The following is a 23,659-nucleotide window of genomic DNA, read 5'->3' as shown; positions in this document are numbered from 1 at the left end:
GGTCAAACATCCACATCATTTCTAGCTTATTAATTGCATCAATTTGAGCCCCAACCCCCACTTATTCCCAGAGTCCACCTCCTTGTTTTAAAGCTAGATAAGAAGGGAGGGCTGGTTTATGTTATGCAATGTATGGATGGATTAGAGGCAAGAGAAAGAGCAGCTGTGATTGGACTGCAAAAGCTCAAGGTGACCCTTTGTCATATTAAAATATAAAACAGCTTTAAGGGTGAGAACGGTGTGTCTTTTCTTAAGATTTGTGAAGGTGAAATTCATCCTCTTTGATTTAAAAGGCTCTGAAGTGGGTTGCATGTATGGAAATGTTGCAGGAGCTTGTCACAGCTTTGGAAAATCTGTTTTGTCGGAGAAAAGGGAGGGAAAGGAAATAAGTCGAGATATGCATCGGCTCCTGTTTGTTGTTTCTATGATGGAAAACAGATAAAATGTGTTTTTCTGTCCATATATCGTGTCCGCGCAAGAGTATAGATTATTTGTGCAAATTTGTAAATGTACAACATACTTCCTCCCGCTCTAGAACGGGGACTCATGTCTGTTTATCTCCTCTTTCTTGTTGTGTAGCCTATTTCTGAGCAGGCGAGGAGATTTGTGGGGGGTTGGGTGGGCACAAGGGGGCAAAACACAAGAATTCAAACCAGCTCTAAAAAGGAAAATGGCTCCATTTAGATATCATAAAAGATGTCAGCGGTGTCCCTTTGCCTTGTTTGCTCTCACAAGACCACATTTTACGAGCTGGAGTCAGAGACGTGACAACACCCATTACATCCATTAACTGGCAGCCCAGCCTGACCCATTAACATCCACGTTTGTGATAAAGCGTCCTTCAGAATCAGCCAAGACTCCGAGGACTGACTGCTCACTCATTGTGATGCTGTAAGAGTGACAGGTAGGATGCTAAAAATGGAAATAGGGGGGAGAAAAGCAGAGCAGACACAGTGAGAAAAAACCCAGAGGGAAAAATCAGCAGCAGAGGAGAAAATTAAGGAGATAACGGCACTTGTTACAAGTAGCAGGTGTTTAAAACTGATCTGTGCTGCTTGTTTTTAATCAGGTACTCAACATGTCAGGGTAAAGTTGAGCAAAAGATGAATCACTGTGCTGTTTCTTTTTCTGCCAAGTCATTAAATACACCATGTTATCCCCCTGGATACCCTTTTTCCTTTAAATACATTCACCTTTAATCCTGCAGGGTATTTCTGTCCATGCTCTCTTTCTGACCTAAATGTTTCAGCACCTGCACCAGACCATGAAGAGCCTCTAAAAATGGTGATTAATGCTAATATGCTCTGGCCAGACCTTCCAGAACTAAAAAGAGAAAAAAATCAAGTTTTAATGTATCCTCCAAGATTTAGCACTGCATTAATTATCACTGATTAGAGTTACAACATCAAATGTTACGTGCTTTTATGAATCACATAATCAAGTATCTCTTCATTTTGTCCTTCTCAACCTTTCCATTTCACTCAGATAAGTCACATTTAACACATTAATGCAACAGCAAAGCAGTTTGGATTCAGCCTCATCACTCTTCACTGACTTGTTTTATATGCAGAAACTGAGGAGGGATGACATTATATTTGAAACCAACTAATCAAACGTCATGGGGATGACATATTTAAGTATGGATCAGTGCAGCTCAGTTGTCTGCCTGAGCTAGCACAGCTTAAAGTTTGAAGTGGCTTTAGCATATATATTAATAAGAGCAAGGTATCGAATGGCTAATGTGGCATTGGTAATGAGCCTACAAAGATTAACTACCTGAATCTGCAGATCTGCTCAGCTTAATGGGGCTTTATGATACCTTAAATGCTATTAGCTTTCTCTCACATTTAGCCTTAACAAAGGGATGGAAATGGCAAACATAGTGAGAAAATAGGAGCAGCATGGATTAGCACTAATTTGATCAAGAAAATAGGGATAAAGTCTCACAGAGGCTGTGTCAAGTTATTCTCACACATAACCAAAGCCCTGACTGATCATAGCAAGCTCAGAAAAGTAGACTTTAACCTGCAAAAAGGTTTGAAGGCTGGCGGCTGTTGTACTGCTAACTTTAACCATATTTTTAAAACCAACTTAGCACCGTTACACACATAGGAAACATCACTATAGAAGATAAACTTGTTTGTACTTGCATTAAGCTAAATTGACGTGGCGATTACAAGAACAATACGTAACCACATTCAGCACAGGCAGATGGATGCTGACCCCCAACGAGGTCAGAAGGCTACTGATGCTAGCTCTGCTAATGTTAGCCACACTCTAACCTGTTTGACATTGTTTATAATAGGCAGATCTTGTTTTTAGCCATATTTTCTGAAATATCAGGCCAACGTCAACCCACAGTGCATAACTTTTTGGTTTGCTTCCCTTCTTTTGGGCTTTGTTTGGTTTAGACCATGGCAAACTGAACTCCGGTGCACTCAGAAACAAACTGAGACCCCCGTTTTCAAGTGGACCAGAGTTGATTTGAGCCCATTAAACTTTCCATGAGAGTGCACCAGAGTTTCTTTCAAAGGGGCCAACAACACAGGTGGAAATGTAACGTCCCATTCTCACATCCCAGATGTGCCAAATACACTGAACAAATCCAAAAATGTTACTTTATGTTATCAAGATTAGCCACAGAGGCTTTCACCAGACTTTTCGTACACATTTTTCAGTTTTTCCTCTCTCTTTGAGTTTAAGCCTGAGCAGTGATTCATAAAGTACCTTCTGAAGTTGCAAATGAAAATCTGTCACCACTCTCTAATCCAAACTATTTTCTAAACTCTTGTCTGATCAGTTCCCTGCTTGCTGGCATTATTTGGCTTCAGTGGACTGATGGCGAGTGAACTCCTGACCTACTGGCACTCAGACAAAGACTCCTCTGTTTGAGCTGCTTCTCTGTAGCCTCGTCTCCTTCTCTGTCTGTCTCTTTCATTCACACTCTTTGTCTGCCTGTGCGCCTTTCCTTCCTAAGTTTCACTCTCTCTGTCTGCCTCTTTCTTTGTGTAACTCCCTCACTCTCTCTCTCCCTCTCTTTTCTTGTTGTTCTTCCATGTCTCTAACAGTCCATCTCCCTTTTCTTTCTCCTCAGTTGTTCTCTGGTTTGTCCTCCAGAGCTCCACATGATGTAAATGTTTGATGGTGAGCTGGAGCGGGCGTATGATCGCTCTGTTTTCCACTCACACTAAAAGCACATTAAGGAGACGGAGAGGGGAATCTGGGGGAAGTAAGAAAGTAACATCAGAATAGAAGAAGAGAGAGGAAGGGAAATAGAAAAGGAGAAAGAAAAAAACCAGCTCTTACCCTCAGATGTACTAGTACAGTTTATTTCTTACTGATAGCTATGAAAAGGACTGGAGACCAGTAGATGGAAGAAAATATTTTTATAATATTTAGTGGTTAAAGAGATCCTGAGATCTTCAATACTTGCTACTAAGATTGGCCTTCACTGCGCCACAGACTGGTTTCATGAACGACAGCTTTTTCAGGATCCCAGTCTTCAATGTATGGAGGATAAATATGTCTAAATAAACTGATTCAAACAGCATTGAAAAAGTGCAGAATACAACTGTAATGCTGAACCAGTGGGTGTGTGAGAATCGCCTGTCATTGTAAACCTGCATTTTAAGAAGTCCAGGCATTATCCTTAAATTAAGCTTTTTTTCTTGGCAGTCGTGGGCTCTACTTCTGTCTCCTCATTGGGCTTTTTCCCTTTGAAAAGAAGCCCAACAGTGTTTCTCAATTTAGCTAGCTTGTGGGCTAAATCTTTGGGTATCATGTGACCGAGACAAACAACTTGACATGAGTCACGAGGTCAAAAGGCACAGACGAATGGCATAACAGAAGACAATCCAATCATTCTTTAAAATTAAACATCTTTCAGCCTCTGATAGTCACTGAAAAGCAAATAAAATAAACGATGTATTCTTTCTGTGCAGCCCAGTACAAAATGACCTGTAACCGTCCATGGCCTGGTGGTGAGAACCACTGCTTTACACCACTCAGTCAGACGCCTGGGATGGGACTTGTGAGGCTTGCATGCAGCTGCTCATCCATGGAAACACATTCTCTGAAGCTCCTACTTTATAGTTTTGTGCTTGCATTAATACTAGGGGAAGTTAGGAGCTCTTCAGCCATGGGATCAGCAGTTGTTGACCCCCCTCCGTTATTTTACGTGGTCTTACACTCTGTTGCTGTTGCTGTTGTTCCTGAATGCTTTCACTTTCTAACACTTACAGCTGACTGCAGAATATTAAGGAGGAATGAAAGTTCATGAACCGTCCTTTGCAAAGGTGGCATCCATCACAGTGCCATGCTTGAAGTCACTGATCTCTTCAGAACAGGCAACGGGTCTGATTGAAACACTTGAATTCAATAATTAACAGGCGTGGCCAAATACTTTTGTTTATATACATAATATATGTTATGATGTGTTCTTGTCCTGACTTATATTAGACTTGGATCAAGGTATCTTCATCACTCCACCAGTGTTAGAGAACAAGCAAAAGAAAAGTTTCTCTGTAGAAATATTGAGTAGAATTCAACAGTAATTTCCAGTAGCTACAAAATTAAAATGTTAACTGCCATTTTCAGTAGATATTAGTCAATAAAACACTTTATTTCTTCCTATTATGCTCACTACAGTCAGTAGTATAAAGGATTCACTCCTTGGCGTAGGCCGCACAGTGAAGTACTAAAGGGCCGATGGTTGTGTGACAAGCATCACACCTCATCAGTTCAATGAAAACTGACAGCAGTGTAAGTACATGGTACAGTATGTTCTTTTGCCTAAAGCAACCACCGGAACATCCCAGGGGAATGAGCGCTTACCTCCCCATCAGCCCTTTTACCACTGCGTGCATGACATTTTATGCACTGCTTTAGCTAATTAAGCAGTCAAGTTGCAAACACATTGTGTCAACATTGAGTTTTATTAACAAAATGTTGCTGGAATTAATAAAGGCCTTATGCTGCTTTATTAAGGGTGGATGTAGATTTAAAAGCCAGGGTAGAATATGCAGTAACCTGAGCAGCTGTGGCGTTAAAATGAGCAGTGGAGCAATCCCTGTATGTAGTGTCAACATGTTAGAAGGCGTGAAATATATCACCCGTAACCTGATACAAGTTTATGTCCCAGGAATCCCAATCTCAGCCAAGATAATTACACTCAGACATGTTAACATGTTCATTCACACGCACACCAACACACATCACACTCCTTCAGCCATCCATAACTTTCTGCTTGGCTGGTTCGGCACAGAGAAACAGGAGAGAGACAGGGACAGAGAGAGCTGAACCAATTCATGCAGAGTGAGGAGAGAAGAGGAGGAGTGGAGAGGAAGAGGAAGCCTCTGAATCACCACCATCATCACCAAATTTATCAGTGACTCAAAAGGAGAGGGTGGTGCTCTTGTGATTGGCTGTTATGTGGTTGGAAAATCAGCTGAGCCAATCAGAACATTAGAAGGCTGCATATGTAAAAGGCTGTTCAAAAGCTCGCTATATCCAGGTAGAGTGGGCCCGTCTGTCCTGGAGCTAATGGGGTTGATGTGGTCTGTTTGTGCTGGTATGAAAGCTGTCAGTCAAACTCTGGTGTGGACCGAACAACCGGACCAGGATGTTTTGTTAAGATGGGTCTTTGTGGTTGGACTCTGGTACAGATCTCAGGCACCCTGCAGACCACTACCGTGAGCAATCCATCTGTCAGAGCATATGTATGTGCTAACACTTCCTAAATAAAATCAAATTAAATAAAGATACATTAGTTGCATAGATAAAGTACCTACTGAGCTAAGATAGCTAAATCTAAAGCTAATGAAGCTACACTGGCAATTTTAGCTACATAAACTATGTAAGCTACATAAGTTAAGTAGCTATGTAGCTTGATCTGAAGCTAACAGAGCTGCATTAGTAGCAAAGACAAAGTACCTACTGAGCTAAGATAGCTAAATCTAAAGCTAATGACGATACATTAGCGATGTTAGCTACATAGACTACATAAGCTACATAGGTTATGTAGCTATATAGATTATTTTTAAGCTAACAAAGCTACATTATTTGCATATATAAAGTACCTGCTGTGCTAAAATAGCTAAATGTAAAGCCAATAAAGCTACATTAGTTGCATAAAGTACCTACTTAATTATCTTAGCTATATCTAAAGCTAACAAAGCTACATTAGTTGCATAAAGTACCTACTGAATTATCTTAGCTATATCTAAAGCTAACAAAGCTACGTTAGTTGCACAAAGTACCTACTGAATTATCTTAGCTATATCTAAAGCTAACAAAGCTACATTAGTTGCATAAAGTACCTACTGAATTATCTTAGCTATATCTAAAGCTAACAAAGCTACCTTAGTCGCATAAATTACCTACTGAATTATCTTAGCTATATCTAAAGCTAACAAAGCTACATTAGTCACATAGATAAAGTAGACCAGGAGAGAAGTTCTCCTGTATCAGGCTTTTATTGGCACTTTTAAACAGAGTGACATTTTGAGCCTACATGCTCTTCGCCAGACATAGATAAAGTACCTAATAAACTGACATAGCTAAATATAAAGCTAATGAAGCTACATTAGCAATGTTAGCTACATAGACTACATAAGCTGGATAGGGTATATTACTATGTAGCTTAATCTAAGGCTGACAAACTACATTAGCTACATAGGTAATGTAGCTACATAACAAAATAGCTAATGCAAACAAAGCAATATTAGCTACATTTGATCATGCTACATTTGTTAAAGCTAGACCTGCTTTAGAAGTAGTTGTGACTTGCTTTGGCTTCATTAGCTTTAGCTAAAGCTAGTGTAGCAACTTTGGCTTCTGTAGTAATGTTAACTATGTAGCTAGCAAAACTATTTTAGCTAAACTTGATGCCGCTAAAGTGAGCCACTGCAGCTACTTCTACAGCAAGTCTATACATAATTGAACCCTGGATTAGACATTGGACCATTTTTCAGTTTTATTTCTGAAGTGTTGCTCGGTCTGTAATGTTTGCAATGTGGTTATTTTGGGAATGTAACTACCAGACTCTATGAATAAAGTTGCAGTTACATCCCTTCTGGTCTGGCAGAGGCAGTGTCTCACAATAGTGGTCTGTAAAAAGGGGCGTCTGAGATCTACAGTCTAATCTAACCAAAGTTAGCAAAGGCCCAATTGTCAGATGGTTCTGAAAGTACCTTGACTGATTGTCCTGTGGTGTGTCAAGAGTGATGTTTCCCCCTGTGACCTGCTCAGAAATAATTACAGCTGCTCAGCCCCAAGATCATAAATATTAAACATGTTCAGTATTTACAATCAGAAATCCTGTTGTGTGTGTGTGTGTGGGGGGGGGGCACTGAGGACAGCCAAGCAAGCATGAGTGGGATTGTTACATGAAATGGAGTAATTGCCAATCAGGAAGCAAACTGACTGAAGGAGGAAGCACAGAAAACATACATGGTAAACATGAATCAGAAAGTTAGAAGGGGGTCAGAAATGAAGGACGAACTTTTTGATTTGAACACTAGTTAAACATATCAAAGTCAAATTGACTAGGGAGGGAGCTTTGGCAGTGGATGTAGGGTCTCTCACATTAAAACGAATGAGTTAAGATTAAATAAAATCCTCTAGCGTGTGCCAGGTTACACAGTGACCAATAATCCCAAAGATTGGAGCTTTATTTTTATGATTTTTGTCTCAGTCTTTCCACTCTGATGATACAATCCCTCTCTGGTCTCCATGTCTATCTCCTTGAGTCGTACTTAAATGAGCAGCTGGCACAAACACAATGGCTCCAGCAGACACAATAATCACGTCAAACCTTCCCTGACGTCCACACTGAGACCGTATTTGGGTGAGTCACAGAGGCGAGTGGAGAAAGAAACAAATCAATAGCAGGCAGAGAGCTTGACAGAACAGCATGCGGAGATGGATATTTAGGTTGACATTTAAGAGAAGGTAAATAACCCTGTGTGTAGAGCCACCGCTGTTTGTTTGTGCCTGGGCTGACTCCTCTGTGGTAAATGAGTTCTGTTTTTGTCATTCAGTACATACAGCGTGAGTCTATCCTGCCCTTCATCTGTCCCTCAGTAGCTTTGTGTTATCTCCTCCTTTCACTTTAAAGCATCTGATGGGCATCGACAGAAAGATAGAGGCCAAGTTCAACAGAATCTAAGAGTGCAATCTTTATACTGAGCTGGAGATAAAAACTGGCAGTTAAGAGGTGTGAAGAGCTTTAGCAAGGTGTCAGGAAAAAATCGGCTGTTAATCCAGGACTTAAACATTAATGTTAATCAATTTCAAAAAGACAGGAAAACTAGCTCCAGAAAAGTAGTCTAATGCTGTTAACCTACAATATTGCCATAATCTATTGTGTGGTATTGATGATGAGGCCACTCATCCATTAACAAAACTGCTAGCAGAGTTGAGGAACTCCACTGTGCATTAATGCCAGAGGAAGTTCAGAACCTCTCAACTAGGAAGTCAGCCAAGTGCTGGTGTCTTTGTTGATCTCGCTGTGATTTTACATGGTCTTCTGTTTCATGGCTGAGTTGCTGTTGTTTCTAAATGCTTCCACTTTCTTATAATATCACTTACAGTTGATTGTGGAATATCCAATAGGACGAAATACCACAAACAGTCCCTTTGCAAAGGTGGCATCCATCACAGTGCCACGCTTGAAGTCACTGAACTCTTCAGAACAACCCATTTTGTATCACAAATGTTTGCAAATACAGACTGCATGGCTAAGTGCTTGATTTTGTGCACCTATTGCAACAGATTTGATTGAAACACCTAGATTCAATAATTAACAGGTGTGGCCAAATACTGTTGTCCCCCGACCCAACTTCAAAGTTTACTGAAATATCCCTTTAAAGTTGTGAAGCCATCAAGACATTCAGTTATGTTTTGTACTATCCAAACTGCATCATTCTTCAGTATGTGAATTTGATCGGTTGAATCTTTTCATGATTTTGTTCATGATTTGTCATCGAAATGGTGGGGGTGGGTCCTGGGACTAGACCAGTTGAGAACCACTGCTTAACAATACAGAACCCACGCATATTTCAGTTTCCACTGTTTCAGACTAGATATTGCATGCTTCATGTTGGTTTCAATGAAATTCATTTTCAGCTGAGTTTTTAAATATTACCACATCAGACATAACACAGTGATGAACCTTTATGTGTGTGAATTACCTCAGTATGAATCAGCATTTTTGCCAGTGTAGTTCTGTCAGTATTTGGCCTTGGGTCATGGAAAACATGTGGCCTTTAACGCCAACATTCAGGAAACATTGAAAGCCTATTTGTCTTCATTTTATTCTACCCTCATCCTCTTTCCTCCCTCCTTTCCTCTGTCTACACCCCACATCCCCCATCTTTCTCACTTCCCTTTCAGCCTCCATGGTAATGTGACATTTGTGATAAAATTTTGGATGCTGCAAAAGTCACATCTTCCTCTTTTTTTTCGATGGCATTTTTCAAACTTATAATTAACCACTGACATTCAAACATTCGTGTTTCATACTCGAGCCCAAATCAATACAGCTGCATTGGAAATACTTGGAAACAACCTTTTCTGTTGATTTCTGTTCTGTTAGGATGTGCTTAGGGCACCAGTAATGTAGGCTGTAATTGATTTCTTTTTCATAGAGATTGGTAGCATTCCCTGTTAGATTGAGCAGAGAGACAGAGAAGCAGCAGGGGAAGAAGACACACAAAGAACTGAAGCAATTAGTTGCCTTTTCAGTTCAGTTTTTTTTTCTGCCCGTGAAGAATTGTGCATGTATTCATGTGTGCATCATTCACTTGTGTTTATGGAGTGTAGCACATTATCATATTCCTTATTGAATTATTAGACATCTAATTCCTACATGCAAGGCCACACATGTAGACTGGATAAAGGGGAGAGCTTTCTGGGACCCAGCCAAACTGGAGGCCAGTGGAGGTCAGTGAAATCATGGTCCATTCTAACATTAAGCTGTGATCACCATTTTAATTTTTCACATGTACTTTAACCACTTTTATCAAAGCAACAAATAATATTTTTTAATTTATTGATGCCATAGTATATAGCTTTCTTCAAAATGTAAACCTCTTTTCTTAAAGGGGACATATTTTACCCTTTTAAGACAAGTTTATATTGGTCTCAGAGGTCCCAAAAAAATGCCTGTGAAGTTTGTTGCTGAAAAAAACACTCCAGTATAGGATTTTTGCATGCCTAAAAACCCCTCTGTTCCAGCCCTTTCAAAATGAGCTGAGCAGATCAGGGACACATATTTTGTTAGACAAGCCTGATAAAGAGATTTTTGAATAATATGTCCCCTTTAAAACATGATTTAAAGGTGGTGAAAAATGGCAAAAATGGGTCAAAAGAGGCAAAAATTGATGAACAAAAGATAAACATAGGCTTCAAAGTGGCCAAAATGAGCATAGAAATTGGTGAAAGAGGTTAATAGTGGCAAAAATTGGTTAATAGGTGCAAAAATAGGCAGGAAGTGGTAAAAACGGAAAAAATGTCAATGTGCAGGAAATAATGGTGAAAAAGATTTAAGAGTGGCAAAATTGGGTTTTAAGTGTCAAAAAGAAAAGGTGGGGAATTGGGTTTAAAAACTGGCAAACATGGGTTGAAAGTGGCAAAAATGGTAATGGTAATGTGGTAAAAATGGGTATTTGAAATAGGTATTTGAAGTTAAATTGGCCAGATAGCGTTGTAGAATGGGATTAAAAACAGGCAAAAATGGCACAAAGAGGCAAAATCAGTATTTAAAGTGGAAAATTGGGCATAAAAAGTTATGAAACGGCTTTGAAGTGTAAAAAAAAAAATGGGTTAACAAATGCAATAATGGGCAAAAAAGATAGCTAATTGTGATCAAAATTGGCAAAAGTGGCCATGAAAGGTGATGAAAAGGGGTTAATAGTAGCTAATGTGGTTTAAAAGACACAAAGAAATGGTCAGAAATGAGTATAAAGTTGCAAAAAAGGTCAGAAAAAGTGGTGAAATGGGTCACAAGTGGCACAATTGGATTTAAAGTGGCAAAAATTGACAGTTAAATTGGATTTAAACTGACAAAATTGGGTTAAAAGTGGCAAAAATGGGCATTAAGACCAGCTAACTGTGGTTAACATTTGCAAAAAATGAACAGAAAATGCGATAGAATAGGATTGAAAATGGGTAAACAGAGGCAAAAATTGTCAAAAGAGGCAGGGAAAGTGTCCAACATTGATGAAAAGTGGCACCAAACTGTCATCAGTGCTTCTGATCCAACACACATACATTGATGCTGTCAGTAAATCACAGCTGGGGAGGGCCCATTCTCTGGGGTTGTCAGGGGCCCAGTGAAATCTGTGGGCATCCCTGCCTACATGCACAAGCTTCTTGGTCTGCATACATACAAGCAATAGCTATGTTGTTAACATAGCACACATGATGGTGTGCATTTGGGCTTATCTAGACTTAAGTTTGTGTGCACCAGCTGTGTATTTTATCCAGTAAAGTCAAAAAGCACAAGCACTCTAATAACAAGAGAGCTAAAGCATCATTCACAAAGCATCACTACATCTCTTCCTCGCCCCCCTCTTTGAAAAAAGAGAGGTGATTATTGTGCACTTGATTTCTGTCTGTCACATGCACTGAAAGAAATGTGGCAGCATCCTGTTTCATTTTTCAGCGAGTAATAATGTGCACCAATTCAGAAGTGAGACAGAGCTGCATTGTGTCTTATCTTATCCAGTGAGCACAGATAGACACTGGAGTTATTCAGAATGAATAAAGGGATATGTGTCATAGCGTTGACTTACTGACCTGTTACACTTTTCATAAAAAACAGAGCAGATGTGTTACATAAATGCACACATATGCACTCAAACTTTAATTATGCACATACCTTCACAGCTGTACAGCCCACACACTGCACAGTTTCCTAGTTTGTTTTTTGGGCCTTTTATGCCTTTATTTCAGAGATTAGAGTCATAGAGTCAGAGACTAAGGACAGAGAGTTGGGAATGACAGGGGGAAAGGAGCTGCTTTAAGGACAACAGCCTCCGTACATAAGGCACAGTGATGCCACGTGAAGGCTAGTTGTATTTTACTGACCATTTATCTCACTTTAAAGAGCCACCATATTGACATGTATTAAATGCCCTAATATAAGCTATTTAACTATTCAGCTAGAAAGGGAATTAAATGTCTTTTTAATCTAATGTTGTCTTCGACTTTCATCCTGGCTCAGTTTTGGCATCCAAGCCAAGAAAAGGTCAAAACAGAGAACCTATTCAGATGTGTCCAATTTGATGAATATTGCCAAATAAAGGACAAAAAAATTCACTGAAGTCAAGGTGAGCAAAGGCAGCTGTATTTTTAGAGCTCTCTTCTAATTCAGAGTGCTGTAGTTAAGGTTAAGATATCCTGAGCAGCATTTTAAAACACAAAAAAAGAAATATGAAGTATGAAATATGAAAAGCAAAAAATGTCTTCAGACTGAATGTTCAAGGACTTGTTATTGAATGTTTGGTTACATATGCAAACCTCCTCTCAGATCATTGTGAATAAGGCATGGTGCCGTTGACCAACACTATTCAGCAGTCACCATAGTCCAGTCCCTGATCCACCCACTGTCCAGAGTAAAGATTTGTCCTCCTCTTTTTCAACATGGAAAACCAAACCTTTAAACCCTTAGAGAGGAGAATATCTGAAAATTTGTGCCGTTGTATCTGACACAATCAGAAAACATTCGTCAACAAAATGCTTCCTGCACAGCAGCTAATGAGTCGATAACAGGATAACTGTCTTCATCAAATCAAAACAACCTTTGCTGCTTATTTTTGTTTTCAGTTGATGAATGTTCCATAAAACTGCACTCGCTCAGTAAGGTGTATTTACTCAACAATGGGCCACTGTTTTTGTTTCATAGATGAATTTCACATAATGAGGGAGAAAAGCTGTTAAAAGTGGCCTTCCTGGTCAACACTGCAAGCAATCCCAGAATGCTTTGTCGGTAGCAGTATGAAATCCATCTATCCATCCATCTGCTACACCCCTTATCCCATTAGGGGTCGCAGGGGCTGGAGCCAGGCTGTCATTGGGCAAGAGGCAGGTTCATCTTGGACTGTTCACCAGTGGATCGCAGGAAGTGAACCTAAAATAAAAGCAAAACTGATATAACTTAATCTGGCCAAGTACCCACTACTTATTCAGCCATTTTAAGTTCTCAGTTTTACTTTTTAGGTTAGGTTCTCTTCACTTTTGTAAGTTCAACTAAACTGTGGAAACTTTCCTACATTTAAAAATTCCGTTTAAATCTAAGTTTTTACAAGTACTTATCTTAGAGCTGCATGTTGCTCATCCACCACAATCTTCACTTATTTGTTTCTCATACTTTAATTTTGAACATTCATGCCACCCATGACCAGACCAGGGTGTACACTGCCTTTCGCCCAATCACAGCTGAGATAGTCTCCAGACCCCAGCAGCCCCAAACGAGATAAGCGTTGTAGATAATGGATGGATGCCTCCCATGGTAAGACAACTTAAGTGACAAGTCATGACAGCTTATGGGTGCACACTGGGTCAGGAGGTGCTCTTCCATCATTCCAAGCACCTAATCCATGCTGTAATAAAGTTGCTCTCCACATATGGAGCTTCTCTAACTCAGTGGGTAACTCCACTCATGGTGCAAAAGAGTTTAATGTCCTAAGGCATTCTGGGAAATTCTGCAGATTAAGGGATGATTGTCACATAATTCTACTCCAATTACAAAAAATACTTAAAGTGATCAAGTACTGTTTACTTAAAACCAAAAATTTGTTATCTAAACTCAGGAAAATAGGGCTGAAATAGCTGTTTCAGGTTTTCAGGGTAACTCGATTCAACTTTTCTAATCTTTTACTGTTCTGTGTTACAGTTTACTGTATTGCTGGGCTGTTTATTGAAACGACTATTAAATGATGCCTCAGAGATAATAATCATTAAAAGAATGAGTAGGAGTTGGATTTTGAGGAATTCTTTCTTTAGAACATGAATGCTGTCTAAATCAGAGACTGAGAGATGTAACGGTATGAAACATTTCATTGTTAAAAAAGGCAGAGAGAAGCAAGATCACAAGACTAATGTATAAAAGGGCTGTTGCAGTCTCTTTAAGCACACTTAAATAAGCGGTAAATATGAGAACTGCCATGTGATTCTAAAAATACCCATAGATTGTATTTGTAGGATTATCGAGAACTGTTAGTAAAGGGATTTGAATGTGAGATTAATTGTTCAAATTTCCACAAAGTTTATCAAACCAGCATGAAAACAGGGTCTGTTGACTGTCTGGCTCCACTTCGCCTGTTCTGAATCCCAGTCCACTGGGACAAAAACACTCTCTGTGCTGCTTTCTGATAAACAACATTTTGGCAGAACACATTTATGTTTCCTCAAATTTAATTTTGAAATTAAAGCTCACAAACCTGTTTATAGATCTGTTCAAAGAGAGAACAGAAACTAGAGGCATGTGACTAGAAAGCACATCAGTCAGTCACACTTGATTAGTCTAGTTCTACTGCAACAAAAGTATGAGACACTAAACACTGAGGATGATCAGTAAAAACCAAACATGCATGCCCGTGCAAAAGAGGGAATGTTGTACACAAATGACTTGATTATTTACGGGAAAAAGACACTGACAAACATGGCAGACAGGATTTTGTATAAAAAGCAGTCTCCATAAAAGGTCATCAGCTCTGGAACACATAAGCCGCTGAAATAAATTTAATCCTACATATAAAATCCCTCCAAACTCAGGTTAAAGCTCCTGTGAGAGAATTTAGCAGGTTATGAAACAGACTAAAATTAACTGGTATGGCTCTTTTTTAAGCAAACAAGACCATCAGGAATTAGACTGATTAGTTCTATATGAGACAACAGAGTAGGTATGAAATAAAGTGATTAAAATTCCTGATGAGTAATATATATGAGACTTAACTGAGATCAGGACCAGATTTTTGTGTAGAATTACCACATATACATGTACAGAACTGAATCATTTAACTAATAAGAGAGGATACCATAGGGTGGGATGTAAAAATCAACAGCAGTTCCTCAAGCACTCCATAAACTCTGATCTGAATGATTATAATTCTCTGATTCTTAATCAGAAATATTTCAATATACTTGATAAAAACAAATTTACTTGACAAGTTCACATGAAGATCTTATATCAAGTCAATCAAAGGAAAATTGATGTGTTAATTGCATGTTATTGATAAAAAAAAATCTGCAACTGCAGCAACCAACTATACTTGTCAGCTCTATTAATTCTGGACTGTTATGCACCAGCAGCAGCCCTTCTTATGCAGATCAGCTGTTGAAGCCTAATCACTGAATTTTGAGCGACACATTTCAAATCATAAATTGTGCTATGAATGAAAAGTACGGCTACATTATACCAACATAAGATCAGGCACTCGTAAAGAGATGCTTCAGAAGAGTAGCAGAAGCACTGTGCATAGAGCAGCAGTTCAGACACCTACAGTTGGACAGTGGAGTTTAAGTAACTTAAGTGATAAGTTAAATATAATGAAATAATTTTTTAGCATAGGCTGGAATTAACTGAAGCAAAGCACTGTTAATTACCTTAATTGGTCAAACCTTGTTAACAATGTCATAAGCAGGCTCTATTATTTTTTGTTATCAATTATATTATTACTGTTCTAAAAATGATCAGAGGTTCCTGGGTAATATAATAGGGCGTAAGACTTTAAAGACTGTACAACACTAAATGTGACTCAAGATAAGGAACATTTAAATCTAGAGACAACAAATGAAGACTACATTCAAAACAGCTGCCATAATTAACACTGATATCATCTTGTGTGGATAAATGGACAGAAGTCTATGGTGCTGATCAGAGGCTGCTACATTTTTATTTTTTTATAAATCGGCGGTTTTGAAATTGTCTGGAATGGTTATATGTGTCTATTTGCAAATGAGCATGCACATATGTTGGAGGGCACATAAAAATGTTTTGCACCAGGGCAAAGAGCAAACCTGTTATACCACAGTATCGTACTGTTCTTTAAAGACTAACCTCACTTTGTTTTTGGATTGTTTTTACTCTGGTATACGTGTTTTTTATGACACTTTATTGGGCTCTAATTACCTGGTAAACTTTAAGCAGTAAGTGGTAATTATCCAGTAATTTTGCATAACAAGGTAGTAATTATCTTGTAATAAGTTGGCATTTTACCAAGTAAAATCTCAGAAATATGATTATATTGAGGAAGTTTTTACATAATAATAATGTTTTAATAATCAAGTATTTTCTTGTAATATTGTGCCAATCCTATGCTAATTGGTTGTAGTATTTTCTCCTAACCCTGACCCAATCCCCTTGCCAAAACCCTACCCTAACCCCTAACTCTTGCCCTAACCCTAAGTATTACTTGAAAACTGCTCAGGAAGGACTCACTTTAATTAAGTGGGATAAAATATATAGATTACTTGGGAATTACTAAGTAACTAAGAAATCAGCATATTATTTTGTCAGAATTACTAGGTAAAGTAACACCTAATTACTAGACAAATGCAACAATAGTAAAAGGGTTACAGTGAGAGATTTAGGTTAAAACGCCACCTAATTACCAGACAACTGTCACAATATTACAAGGGTTAGAGTGAGAGGGTTAGGTTAAAGTACCACCAATTACCAGAGATTTGCAACAATATTAAGAGTGTTAAGATTAGGGTCAGAGGGTTAGTGTAAGGGTTACATTCAACCTAATTATCAGAGATTTGTCACAATATAACAAGGATAATTAATACATTATTGCTAGGTAAATTCTTCCTTAATATTTTTGAGTTTTTACTTTGTAAAATGCCCTCTTAATACTGGGTAATTACATCTAGCCTAATTCTTGAGAAATAACTATAAAATTGCACTAACTCCTATAAATTTACTAGGTAATTAGGGCCCACTGCTGCTGTTTTTTGTGTATTTCTGTATCTGTTGTCGGTCAGTGTTATGAATATTGTCATTTACATCAGTGCTTGCTGCATAATTCTCTATTACCTTTTTTAAAACAGTCGTGCACAGTAATCGAAGTTGTTTGTGTTTATGTTTGCTTGGTGTGTCTACACCTGTGTCCACCTGTGCTTCTGATTCCTATAAGTTTTCATGTGAATGTACCATCTTCTGTCTCCTTGACTCAGTGTCACCTCAGGCCTATGGGGAAAAAACCACCACCCACACACTCTCTGATACGCAGTTGAGATACTGTGTTTGTGCGTGAGCATGCTGATGTGAACAAGTTTGGACTTACAGAGAGGCTGAATGGTTTAGTGTTAGTTTGTGCTCCAGGATAAAAGGATTTGTGTGCATCATTTGCGTGCGTGTTTGAGTGTGTGTGAAAGAGATGCAGTAAGCCAGGGAGATTATACAGCAGAGGAGAGAAAATAATGGATACACAAGAAAGTGTTTGCCGCTATATTGTTCATGTTAGCAGAAGCAGTGATGGTGTGCCTGTCCTGTATGCTCAGTAACGTTATGAATGAATGTGTAAGCCAGTGGTTGTAGTCATAGTCATATACAGTATGCTGCATTGAGCTGTATAGAGCTGAGAGTAGTTGGTTGTTGCTGTGCACAAATATGCAGGCTTTAAAGTTCTGATGAGAAATTTTGGGCTGCAGTGATTTTGGCACCCCATTGCTTTGGGGAGCAAGCAGTTAATCACTTGTCTGACCTGCAAGGCAGATTGGTACATTTAAGTATAGACCTTAAATGTTCCTTTTCTGGTATCCTGTAGACAACTACAATATAATAGAAGTGGAAGCACTTGATTAAGCTGGATATACCCCTTGCCTATTGTATAATAAGACAAACTCCATAAAATCTGCTGTATAAAAAGTGTATTTACCAGCAGTGTGTCTGTTCTGTGATCTCCCTGCCCTTCAACAAGCCTATGTGGGATGTATCAAGCAGAATCAACCCATGTTCCTGCCTTTCCTGTGCCTACATGGAAAGTCTGAGGCAGGAAGAGAAGCAGCAAAAAACCCAGAGCAGAGCCGGCAGTAGTGATAACAGCATGAAACTGAGTTAGTCAGAAGCAGAATGGAGGAGGGTTGCAAATGCTGCTTGCAGAGGGAGCAACAAATCGAAACCAGACTGGAGCAATTTAGATTTGGCAACATTAGTATAGTTAGCCAATAGTGTATCTAGAACAAATCAGCTGGCTGTCAGCTGATGAGGGTTTGCGTGAGATCAGCTATTCTCAGTTATATGGCAACACAACAATATCAATGTGACCAAGATAGCAGTATAATATCCTTAGACGCGTCCCATCTTAATTGCCAGTGTAGCTCCCACCATCATCTGTTGCTCACCTAAACTTGCTGAAATATGAAGCTATGTTGACAAGGCTGGCAACAACACTTTTTTAACAGCTTTTCTCCCTCATTAGGTCCTTCATAACCTTCATAAGGAAAAAGGGGTTTACTGTTACGTTGATGAACCTTGTGTGATGCTGAATTGATTAAAAAGACTTCTTAATTAAAGAAGAAAAATGGCATAGGTTGTTTATTATTTGAGGAGTAGGCAGCATGACTTGCAGGCTGCGGGTTTGTACTTTGCAACTTTTTCTGGAGGCTGAGGGATCAACTACCACATGGGTGGTGAGCAGGAGTGCAAACTCCATGATGAAAATGTCTCAAATAAACAAGACAGTCTGGCTGCAGAACACCTCTCTCAGAGGCCTGCTCTGCAGACCTCTACTGTCAGATGTCACCACTGTCAGGTCAGAAATACTCGGAAGAAAACTTTCAAAACAAAATCAAATTAAACTTCTGGTTAGGTTTGGGTGAGGGTCGGGTTAAGGTGAGGGTCAGGACACCAAAAGTTAACACCTGGCCTGCAAAACCTAATGACGAATCCTTTAATATAGCTGACCAATCTGCTTACAGAAAAAAAGCTTGTCCTCCATGAAAACACTGTAACATACCCAACAAAGCCATAGCTAACAAAGCTACACTAGCTTTTGTAGCTAAAGATAACATAGCTAAGGCTTACATAGCTACATGGTTACATTAACTATGGAGCTTGCTTAGCTATGTTAGCTTTTGCCACATAGCTATGTTAGCTTTTTCTACATAGCTAGGTTAGCTTTTGCTACCTAGCTATGTTAGCTTTCTCTACATAGCTAGGTTAGCTTTTGCTACATAGCTAGGTTAGCAAAAGCTAACCTAGCTATTTTAGCTTTTTCTATATTGCTAGTTTAATTTTTGCTACATAGCTGTGTTAGCTTTTTCTACATTGCTAGTTTAACTTTTGCTACATAATTATGTTAGCTTTTTTCTGGCTGTGTACAGCCAGACCCCTGTCAGTTTCACTTCTACTCTAGATTGTATGGTACCTCTTCTTTTTTAGCAGTTAGCCAGTAGATATGTCAACTGGCATTCCATGGTTTAGCTTTTGTTTCTTCCTCTGTAGTATGTTTCCAGTTGTGCTGTTGGCATAATTCGCTCCTTCAGCTGTTAAAATCTTGACCCATTACCGTTATTTTTGTTTTAGAATAAAGAATTAATATTACTAACCTAAGCATGCCTTCTTATGTTTGTCTGTTTCTCACCTTTGCACCTTCTTAATAAAAAACATTCAGAAGCCCACAAACAAGAGAAAGTTAATTTTAGATCAATTTTAATAACATGGTAGCTTCCTCCTGTTGGCCTGTTTGCCCTGTCTGCCTATTACCAGCAGTGTGAAACTTAAGGTCAAGCAATGCTAACACACTTTGTTTCCTGGCTGCCTCTTCTCTGTGTGCGTGTTGAATAATGGAGACCTCAGGGGTCACACAGTGCCATGTGGGCAGTGTTTATCCGTGCTGTGATGTCAGCTGTGAAATACTGGCACCAAAATCATAACCTAATGTCACCCTGTCTCCTTCTCTGTCTCTCTCGAAGTTGTCTCCAGTGACTGAGAGGGCACCCATTGGGGTGTAATTATGTCTGATGGCCCTTGGCTGGCTTTGAAATTTGCAAGTATCTAATTTCCTGCCGATGTATCTCAGACTTTGCTCCCCAGAGGGTAACTGTAAACGCTGGTATTCATGTTTCAGTCAACGATAAAGGCTTTGAAATATCTCCACTTTAAAATACTGATCTAATAGAGAGCTCCACATGCTAAGGCTTCACTCAAAATACAAGATTGCTGTTTTTTAAGGACAACTAGTTCATGTACTTTTGTTAATCAAACAGTATTTCTATACAGTAATAAGCTTGAGTCACCTCTTTCATATTTTCCTTCATTCATCCCATTTCCCACCTGCCTTCTCCCCTCCCTTCTTTCTCTCCATCATGCTCGTCCCATGATTAAGACTCAGTTTGCCCTCAGTCCATTCCTGTTCATTATCCCTGCTCTCCTGCAGAGTTTGTTTAGTTAGTGTCACATTGATTTACACACTAACACAAACTGTGAGAGGTCTTTTCATACACTCGGCAGACTCCCCTAATGAGGCTGGAGAGCTACACCCAGAATTTGAGCAGCCTGGAAGAGGATTTCTATTCAAAGTAGGACTGCTACATTCCATTAACATGGTCACAGTTTAATTTATTTCACTGTATATAGTCAAAACATAGCAAAGACTAAGTAACTGAGCAAGAAACCTTATGTTTGTGTACTGATTCTACTTATTCTCCATGGGGAATTGGGGCAAAACTGTACTTTTATTGCTATTGTTTGCTCAAGTTGACTACTTTCTATTTTTTCTTGGCATCTTTCTACCTTATTTCCCTAAGTGCCCACAGTGCTATCACTAAAGGTGTAGTGTAATGTGCTTCACGGAAGTTGTTGTACTTTCAGTTTGTGTATCTGCGCAATAACTTGTGCTGGAGAGATGAAAAAGCAAGTGGCTCTTTAAAAGGTTGCAGAACATGCTAAATAGTACAACAGCAAAAATCAAAAATCCCTTCTGCACTGTATGTATAAGGGATGGTATTTGGCTAAACCTGTTAATCATTGAATTCAGGTATTTCTATCAGACCTGCTGTCTGAGGTGAGTGGTATTATTAGAACGTGGCAGCGTTTAGGAACAACAGCAACTCAGCCATACTGAAGACCACGTAAAACTCCCACAGAAGCTTCTTCCACTATCATTAAAAAACTGCAACCGGAGCCTCATGGGTTGGCTGAGCAGCTGCATGCGAGACTCACATCACCAAGTTTAATGCTAGGTGTTGGAGTGAGTGGTGTAAAGCACAAGGACACTGGAAAGTGGTGCAGTGGAATCACATTTAGAGTGACGAATCATGCTTCTCTGTTTGGCAGTCAGATGGGTGAGTCTGGTTTTGGTGGATGCCAGGAGAACATTACTGGCCTAATTGCACTGAGACAACTGTGAAGTTTGGTGGAAGAGGGATAAGGGTGTTGGGCTGTTTTTCAGGGTTCGTGCTCAGCCCCTTATCTCCAGTGAAGGCCAATCTTAATGCTTCAGCATACCAAGACATTTTGGACAATGCTGTGCTTCCAAGTTTGTGGCACAGAGCCCTGACCTGTTGGTGTCATAGTCAGGCAGCTGAATACTTTTGTTCGTATATTATATAAAAAACATTTAGGTAATTACTACCTAAAAAGAGAGTGAAGTAAAACTCCCGCTGAGTTTGTTGTTTGTTGGGGAGAGGGACGGCCCCGCCAACTTAAGGGTGCTGTTTCTAAAGGGAAGGAGAAAAAAGACCATGACATTTCATGCTTTCAGACATAGCCAGACCATAAACAGAGCCTTGGGCTTATTTCATATTGTATCGGTCTGGATACCCAAATATTAATGGAAAAATATTTAAAAAGTGGATTTTTCATGATATTTCCACATTACCTAGTCTATTTACAAATAGTCAGTCTTTACACCGATGTGTTGCCTACTCTAGTAGCTCAGAAAGAGGGTAAAGAAAGAAGTATTGTGTGTCTTATAAGCAGCTAAAAGCTCTTTACAGGATCTTAGATTAATTGATATCACAAAGTAGGAACACCTAACAACCTTCAAAGCCATCCCTCTTCTAATTTGAGTCACAGCCGCCCTTGTTGTTAGATTGCACTACGCCCACAAGTTATACTTCTATGAAAAGATATAATTTACAGTCTGTTATTGGGTTAAATTCATCACAGTCTCGTTGAGGTTTCCCTGATGTAGTGTAGGTCGATTTATCTCGCAGCTACACATTTCTGTGCACTGAGAGAAATCTCACTGCATGGTTAATATATGACTTACTAATAATTGCAGCGTGATGCATGGCAGAAGTTCACGCTTACACAGGTGTGGTTCATCTGCAGTAGGAGAGATAACAGGGGACGCATGATGATAAATGCCATCCTCTTGCTCTCGGTCTTTTAGTATTTGTCACCATAAGAACTGCCTGGCTCATGAAGAAAGTGATCAAAAGGCCACATCAGGTGTTAGGTGTAGTGATTCATTTAATTTGTTCTTAAATGCTACATTAATGAGGTTTTTCGAGCAATGACACCAGGCTCTTGGCATGTTAGAGACTTGTAATGTCACTGCTATCACTCTGTGATTCAAACTTCCAACTCTCTTCCTGTAGTCAGGATTATTAAATAGACAAGGCCTACAGACAAAACTTCAAGAGAGGACCTGAAGAAAAGCACTACTGCATATATCTGCAGTCTTAAAAGTAAACTGGGCACATTTTTGAATATGTCAGATTCTTATTGGACTAAAGTGGCTTCTACTCTTGGTCCTTTAAAGGTTGGATTTAAAAATCAATCTATGCTCTAAGTAAAGCTGTAAAATGTTTAATCTGTGTCATTGTGACATTGATCCTGGTGATAAAATCGAGTGACTCCAAAGAGATTTCCTCAAGCACAACCACTAAGATGTTAACAGTTGTCCTAAACAGTTTAATGATGGATTCCCATGAAATTCAAGCCCTGCTGAGGCTGAATGTCCAATACATCACGTCCAAACACCTGAAAACTTTGCCTTCTTTGCTTTTATTTAATGAATTTTTATCAGATTACCTCAGCCAGAATTTGATGTCCACTTTATAATTAATGATCCTCTAAAGCAGTGGTTCCCAAAAGTGGGTTGCAAAGTTCTTTGCAGTGGGTCGCGAATGGGTGCCAAGAGAAAACAGTGGCGAAAAGTTTTTTTTAAGTGTGTGGACATACAGTACATCCCTGCAACTTCATTAGGTTTTCCAGTGTTAATGAGGTAGGTATTTTTCCCAAGGTTTTCATTTATTTGTATTTTTCCCCAATATTAAATCATCTCCCCCCAAGAAAATTAGAAAATTCCTTGAGAAATGGCCAAATTTATATGTTGAGTAAAATAGAATGTGCCGTTATAACGATGCACTTTTCAAACATGTTTGTTTTATCCTTCCTCTTAGTTCATTTGTGTTTTTTTCCATTTAGGTCCAAACTGCAACATTTTTTTTATCAAAAACACTTGGTTGTGATTGAATATTTTCAGAGATCTGGGTTGCAATTAGTTGACAAGGAGATGGTGGTGGGTCCTGACTCTAGGCCAGTTGAGAACCACTGCTCTAAAGACACTAGTTAGTTGTATTTACAGGACTTTCAACTGAATCTCAGCTCATCTGACAGAGTGGCTGACATTGTGTTACATGGGTTAATTCTAGTATTTTGTTACCTTCATCACTCTCAAACACCTTTGTGTAATTA

At 39.1% G+C, this 23,659-nt stretch overlaps 1 protein-coding gene across 2 annotated transcripts in view; it reads left to right on the top strand.

The window, feature by feature from the left end:
• pde4ba (phosphodiesterase 4B, cAMP-specific a) overlaps positions 1 to 23,659 on the top strand; it is a 290,034-nt gene that overhangs the window by 77,955 nt on the left and 188,420 nt on the right. The window lies entirely within an intron of this gene.

The sequence above is a fragment of the Cheilinus undulatus genome, linkage group 7 (assembly GCF_018320785.1).
Source record: "Cheilinus undulatus linkage group 7, ASM1832078v1, whole genome shotgun sequence".
Taxonomy (NCBI): domain Eukaryota; kingdom Metazoa; phylum Chordata; class Actinopteri; order Labriformes; family Labridae; genus Cheilinus; species Cheilinus undulatus.
This window is presented reverse-complemented; position numbering and strand designations above follow the sequence as displayed.